Below are 6,287 nucleotides of genomic sequence, written 5' to 3'. Positions count from 1 at the left end.
ATATTGTTGGATAAATCACTTCAAACATGGATGTTATAAACCTAACGCACATTGAAACAAGAGTGCCTTAATTTGAAGATAGTCTTACATAGGATCAAATACGAACAACATAAACATTTGACCTTGAACTGAACTTAATCCAGATCTGATCAAACGGACATCAGATTCAGATTCGGCGACTCCAGAAACGTATAGATACGTAGGTTTAGTTTTTTGACAATTGATTTTCTACATTTGACCTTGAACTGACCTTACCGCAGACCTGATCGGATCAAACAAACACCCGGATTTGGATTCACCGACCCCAAAAACGTATACATAGGTTTAGTTTGTTAATAATTGATTTTCTACGTTTGACCTTGAACTTACCTTAAACTAGAGCTAATCGCGTCAAGCGGACACCGGATTCGGATTCAGCGACCCCAAAACCATATTTATGGTGAAGCATTTGTGTTATGGTGAAGCAAGACGACATTTGTGTTGGTTCGTAGAAACTGGGTAAAACAAGCCCAAATGTGTTTACACTTCGGTGGACAAAATTTTGACCAGTTTTTTTACAAAATTGTATTTGTAAGAGTCCACTGTACAGGGTTAATCACTATAATCTGACAACTTATTATTGAAATTACAATAAAGTTTTTAATACAAAAGTTTTAACTTTTTTTATGAATTTTTATAATACAGTATTAGAAAAAAAACAATTGAATAATGGAAATCACAAAATTAAAGATTTATTTTTAAATGGAACACTCTATATAATAGTCTATACTTAGCTTCGTTAAATTTTTCTCTTTTCAAAAATATATAATATGTTACTGGTCGATTCAGGACTTTCGACATATTTCAATTTAAAGCTATTTTTGAAATAACAGGAGGGAAATTTATGTCTGACGGATCGCAGTGGCTATGGACGTACGCGGAACAAACAAATGACTTTGACAGAAGTTTATTTTTCATCATTAATGTATTTCCTGTAACAAACTATTTTAACAATGAAATAATGTTTAGTGAGAATGAAAAATTTGAAATTTATTTTTTGATAATAATAAAAATCATTCTTAACTTTAACAAGTCCTAACTTTAACAAAATTTTAATACCTAATTAATGAACTAAAACACTTCGTATAATCCTCATTAATTTTCAGAACTGCATTTAGTATGAAATGGGAATTAAATTCACTTAAATTGTGTAACATTGATCAACTATGTATTAGTTCATCTAAGTTTACACTAGTTTCCTTATATAAACCTCGTTTTTTAAGTAACCCCACAGAAAACTGTCCAAGAGTGTAAGGTCTAGACTATTTGAAGGCCATTGAATATTTCCTCCATTACCAATCCACAAATCCAACCTATTATTTAAATAATTTCGTACTGCTCTGGTTCTATACTTAGGCGCTGCGTCTTAGTGCCAAATTAAATTGGTATAGTCGATCAGCGGCAGGTCTTTCAATTAGTTTTCTATTTGATTTTCAAGAAAATGCGGGTATCTTTCCCCAGTCAAAGCACCTTCATAAAATAGTGATGATTTTATTTCTCAATATATCGCATCAAACATTAAACGACGTGCTTCCTTGTCTTGGAATTTCTCTATTACAGTGAAGATTTTTATTTGCCCATTTACTGGATCACCCTGTATAGACTTACTCTTTGTAAAGAATTGCTCCTTAATTTTTTTTGCAATATTAAGGAAATACCCTATAGAAAATAGTATAGTTTCTAAAAGCGGCACAATTTTTTTTTCAATAAGTCACATTGTTTTTGGGAAATTATACGAAAATACTTTTTTCCACGGTCGGGAGTAGAAATCAGTTTCTATGACATCAAAATTACAACAGAAGTAGTCGATTATTCCCAAGGGAGTATAATGCTCCCAAGGGAGTTTACATTATGGAGAACGTTTTTCATGCAAAAAAAAGATAACATTGAAATTATTTATTGACATTTAAATAAAATGTTACATTTGTACAATTTTCAAAATTAATATTAGAAGGAATATTACTTTCGCTTACATTTATAGTTTTTGTGATTGCGCTAGTAGTGGTACCTACTAAAACCTGATTAGCAATTTTGGTCTTATTTTCAATGAAGTTCTCGACATAACCCTCAGCGACTGTCGTTGATTTCCAACCAGCATGACGCTTTATTGTCGTGATATCCACACCAGCATCTGCCAGTAATGTCGCTGAAGATCTTCGTAAGCAGTGACCAGTATAACATGCAGCATCAGGTAATTTTAAATACGAAGGCTGCGAACTACATTTTCCTGCTTTGTAGTACAAAAAAATGCGCTTATGCTTGACGTGGGGAGGACGAAGGGACAGGTATTTTCGAAACAATTCAAGCATATTTCCCACATCGGTAACCACAAAGGTTCGTGGAATCTTTGTCTTAGTGTTTGGAATATTTACAATCAAGGAAGAGCCTACATCCTCAATATCATCTACAGTTAAATTGACTAGTTCATCAGTTCGACAAGCTCCAGCAACCCCAGAATTAATCCAACCTATAAAAAATCAAAATACTTAATAATTGAAATACCTAACAACAAAAGTAATCTTACCTTAATCATTAAGAATTCTTCGTCATCTGCACTTGATAGGAAACGGTCGATTTCACCCTTTGTCAATATTTTCGATTTTTTCGCTTGATATCCGTCACCGGTTCTTTTCAAAACTGCGATCAGCTTGGGGAATTTGCTTATATCTATGTTGTCGTAAATTATCAAGCATGACTTAACCATAGAATATTGCGCCCATAATGTGGAAGACTTGTAATTCTTTGTATTTTCACTGAAGTATGCCAACAAAACATTCTCGCTGTATACTTGAACATTTTTCTCGGCGCACCACTTTTTGAACCGATTGTAGGCTATATCGTATAAAGATCTTGACTTCGTAGGCAGCAAATTGCTTATTGCAATATTTGCAGCCTCCACAATCTCTTCCGACTCACAATTATTCATTGTGCACTAAACAAACTTTAAACTAAACCAAACTAGCACCTTAATTTGACAATTCTTTTTGTTTGTTTATTTTGTAGTTATGACAATAACTCAACGACTACTAAGTAAATGCTCAAATCCGAATACAATAATTCTGGTGCTACTTACTTCATAATGACAAAATATGTGTTTTGAAGTTAATGAGACCGTGGAAAAAATAGTATATACCATTCGGGAGAGATGCTATTTTGTCCTCGGTGCATTGTAGCCCTCGGGCTTCAAATTGCACCTCTGCCAAAATAACGCATTTCTCTCCCTTATAGTATAATGTACTATTTATAGATGCTTATGTAATTTTTATTGGTAAAATATATTTCTTTGATATTAGAACAATGAAACATAGCTTGTTGCTTATCGCCTCAACGCGAGAGCTAGCCAGAGTTCACTCTGTAGAATCTCCTGCGCTGTGTAATTTCGCAGGGCTATATCTTTTCCTATTTTCCATTGAGATTTAGTAGCGCGCCTCGGCGACCACTTCGGAGAATAGAATGGACGTCCGCTAAATAAGCGTCCCCGTGGAACGATGAAATATAGAGGATTGACCCTATTGAAGTAAAAAATATGGGGGCATTAAATAAACACGCACGGCGCACCGGGGCAAATAAATAAAAGGAAGCAAGTGGTCAGCTATGACACTACGTCATCTGATAGCCATCTTGTATTTCCTGGTGTTGACCAAAAGACGCCAATATTTCGCCTAACGCCCAAAGTTTATCTAAATAGAAAGACCGAAATGCATGAAAATATGTGTTTTGTGATATCGGAGGAGATACGCTGTATAAATATTTCTTATTCCATTTCGAAAACTCAATAGTGAGTGTACTTTATGATTTGTACAAGTACGGCTTTTGTGGCGGGCTTATCGGTAACACTCTTGTTTGTTTTACGAATAAAGGAGGTATTTGTATGAAAGTAAATAGTATTTTTATATAAAAATAATGACAAGGTGGTTCTCAATCATCTCTGTTTATTTCTCGTAGAGTAAATGTTTGCCCGGCCTGATAAGAGAAAAGCACTAGATTTTCGTCAGTTTGGTTTGAATTATTTTTTAAAATAGGGATGCGTCGAAACAGACAGTACTTTATACAGTTCCTGGTATTTAGCAGTAGGTTCCTATTAATGACAATTACACCCAATAAAACGAACAAAGTTCTTCCAGTAAATAGATAAAAAAATGTCGATACTGATATTATAAATGAGATAAATGGTATAGCTGATTAGGCATATGAAAATGCACCAGCTTCTAATGAAGAGTTCTTATAGTTTTTCCGAAGTCAATTGAAGAACCAATATCTTCAAGGTATGTACCAGGCTCGGTCGCTAAGCAGCAACTCGGCATTGAAATATTTGAAAAACTTGTTCCCATATTTATTTAGCCATACCCATATACAGATCTGGTCGAACGAAAAGTGCAGGTGGTAGAAATGTGTACGCTCAGTTGAAGTTGAATGCGCAATGTTTCTCTGGTCCATTGCGTTGTTAAAATTCAATTGTCGACTAGTCGCCTAGCAGTGCAGTGCGGGAATGCGGAATTTGGTGTGATTCAGATAATTTTAATTTATTATAGGCACCCTTCTATTAATCATTCATATTACAATTGCGAAAGGGAAAAATAAGAGGGATATTTGGTTTACCAATATTATTACAACATGGCATTTTGGAGACCTTTTGAAGTAACAAAACGAAATTTACCATCAATATAATAAAATAGTTTGAGAACATAAATAATTAAAATATGTTGTTAGTCAAATGAACATATAATAGAAATTTTCTACACATTATATACAAATTATTATAATTTTCTACCTTTAGCAGAAAACTTTTTTGGGGACGCCCATGAAACTCATTAAATTTGATTGCTCGGTTTTTTTATGCATGTTCAACTGACTTCGAAAGAACTATACCTTGTATTTATCGCTCTTCATCTAAAACATCTTGATACTTAATTTCAGAAATTATAAATATAATAAACGATAGAAAACGAGAATTATATCTTTGGGGGCTGATTTTTTATACCAACCCCCGAATTGACACCTACCAAAATACAGTTAATTCATTTATTAATTAGCTATTATACAGGGTGTTCTACATAAGAGGGATTCTTCTGTAACTCTGCAACTGTAAAATTTATAAAAAAATGGTTTTAATAAAAGTCGCCTGGAATCATGTGGGCCATGTAAACAAAATATTTTTAGCTTTACAGGGTGTTCCATTTCGCGTGGGCGCCACATAACTTTGTCATTTTAAATGGAACACCCTGTATATTAATGTATTTTTGAATTCCTTGGTTAATATTAGGTAGAGTTTAGTAAATGTACAGGTGTTTAAAATTTACCATTTTCGAAATAATCAGTTGTTTTTGAAAAAAAAATCACAATTTCAGCTCTCTAAATGAGACTAGATAGCGTCTAAACCGTTAAGAGTTAGAAACCTGCAGTTTTCACAGTTCATTTTGGCATAAACTACACTATCTTGTCATCTGTGAGCAAAACGTGTACGTTATTCAGACTCGGAAATACTGAGACCTACATTTAATAATCTTGTTGAGTTGAAAAACTTTCTTTTTTTTTTCAAATGGAATGACCCTTATTAATTGTCATGCAAAATTGAATGTCCTTTCGACTGATATAAGGTTGTCCATAATTATTTTAACAGTTTTCTAAAAAAATCAGGTTCATTTCTAAAGTCCGAAAAAGTAGCTATGTAACAGCGTCAAGAAGGCCTATCTTCAATGAGTTTGACGGATTTTCCAGAACTCACCGAAAATAGTCTCAAAATATTATTTACTGTCCCTTGCCAATTGTCACAAGTAATATGTTGCGGAATAATGACTGACAAAAGTCTAAACCTTGAATATTTGAAAGAATGGAAAATATTGTAAAGAGTGAGAGTGCGATCAAGACATATTAATAAAAAAACATATAATTGCTATATTGAATATAAACCAAACCTGAAGCTTTAAGGATATTCAAAGATAATAATGTGTATGATTGTGCTAACGGAAATAGAATCGTGGGCTGTTGTTCCCATAAAGCTCCAGCTATTTACTATTTGTCACATTCCCGTTACAAACCCAAAATCTTAAAACCAGCTGAAATATTGACCTTTATATTTGTTGAAACTTGTAACAACTATTGAAGAAAATAGTTATGGCGATTAAGCTCCGACTCTATATAATTATTTTATTTTGTAGCCATATCTGTACTCTGTATGATTGTTTCTGTCAAATTACACTTCTTAGGTATACCTGATATGATATTTTGCTATTTATCTGAATAGCGGT

Source organism: Anoplophora glabripennis, unplaced genomic scaffold (assembly GCF_000390285.2).
Source record: "Anoplophora glabripennis isolate ALB-LARVAE unplaced genomic scaffold, Agla_2.0 scaffold1105, whole genome shotgun sequence".
In the NCBI taxonomy this organism is placed as follows: Eukaryota; Metazoa; Arthropoda; class Insecta; order Coleoptera; family Cerambycidae; genus Anoplophora; species Anoplophora glabripennis.
The sequence above is the reverse complement of the archived record's forward strand: the minus strand, read 5'-3'. Positions refer to the sequence as shown.